General features: G+C 38.7%; 1 non-coding gene across 1 annotated transcript; it reads left to right on the top strand.

Moving 5' to 3' along the window:
• The first annotated feature begins 921 nt into the window (after positions 1-921).
• On the top strand, positions 922-1,028 carry LOC133098498 (U6 spliceosomal RNA). The gene has a single exon (XR_009702196.1). It is a non-coding gene; the product is annotated as a U6 spliceosomal RNA (small nuclear RNA).
• Positions 1,029-1,473: the final 445 nt, after the last annotated feature.

Below are 1,473 nucleotides of genomic sequence, written 5' to 3'. Positions count from 1 at the left end.
GCTTTTTTCCTGGGCTGCTGACTGAGTGGAAGGCCGAGAGTGCAGGGCACATTCGGGTGGGTGCTTTTAGGGTCTACCCAAATATCCCACAACTCAGCCTGGGGAAAACTTATAACAAGTTCTTTGAATGTGGGAAATTAGGAAACTAAAAGAATAAGATCACCCTTCCAGGCTTCATAATCAGGGAGGGAGAACTCAGCTGTGAAGCCTTTGGGACCTTTAATAACAGGCTGTAAGGACAGAGAAAGCCCCGTGGTCTACCCCAGTGACACACCCTCGCTACAGGGCTGGCCTTGCAAGGCCGGCAAGGCATTCCCAATCACTGGCTACACTTGGGCTTGATCAGGAGACAGTGTGACTCACCAGGAGGGGCTCTATTGGCTGAATGTGACATTAACAACCCATTATGGCCAACGGTGGTTGAGTGAAAAGTTCCACGGGCAGCAGCAGGGAGAACGCGTGAGCCACTTGGATTCTATCTAGGAATAGGGATGGCCTTTCAGGGGAAAGTCCAATGATGCTTCTGGCCTCCCACCTGTTCAGGGCCACTTTTTTCATCTTAAATGATTGAAAGTGAGGAGGCATCTTTAGGAACAACATAATGATACAATCGTGTTTTAGAATTTTAAAATAGTATTAGTAATTCTAATCACTTTATGTCTTAAAATATGTACAGCTTTACCGAGTAGAGATATATAACTAGTCATCATTTGTATCTGGTCAGACACAGGTTTTAGAGAGAGGAGTGGTGTGACCAACATAGAAAGCATTCTGTTTTGACTTGATTGTAAGAGACAACTTTTGGGAGGTCAGAGAGAAGAGATGAAAAAGGGATGTTTAATTCCTAAAAACTTTTCTATTCTATTTGAGACCGTGAATATTAGCAAAAGAAAGAAAGAAAAAAAAAAACTAGTAAAAGTTGTGCTCACTTCGGCAGCACATATACTAAAATTGGAATGATACAGAGAAGATTAGCCTGGCCCCTGTGCAAGGGTGACACACAAATTCGTAAAGGGTTCCATGTGTTTCTGGACTGGGAGTTTGGGGTTAGTAGATGCCAACAATCACATATAGAATGGATGGACAACAAGGTCCTACTGTATAGCACAGGGAACTATATTCAATATACTGGGAAAAACCGTAATGGAAAAGAATATAAAAAAGAATGTATGTATATGTATAACTGAGTCACTTCGCTGTACAGCAGAAATTAACACAATATTGTAAATCAATTATACTTCAATTAAAATAAATAATAATAAATAAAAGAAAGAAAATAAAAGAAAAAAGAAAAAAGTTGATATTGATTACGTATTGAAATGAAAATGTTTGGGATATATTGCGTTAAATAAAATATATTAAGAAAGTAAAAAAAAAATAGTAAAAGTCACTCTGCTAAAGAATGTAATTCACCTAAATCACAGCATTCCATATTCTGAACCCTTTTTAAACACACGGTTTGCAAATAATTAA

Source organism: Eubalaena glacialis, chromosome 9, assembly GCF_028564815.1.
Source record: "Eubalaena glacialis isolate mEubGla1 chromosome 9, mEubGla1.1.hap2.+ XY, whole genome shotgun sequence".
Taxonomy (NCBI): domain Eukaryota; kingdom Metazoa; phylum Chordata; class Mammalia; order Artiodactyla; family Balaenidae; genus Eubalaena; species Eubalaena glacialis.
Note: the sequence above shows the minus strand (reverse complement) of the source record. Positions and strands in the feature narration are given on the sequence as shown.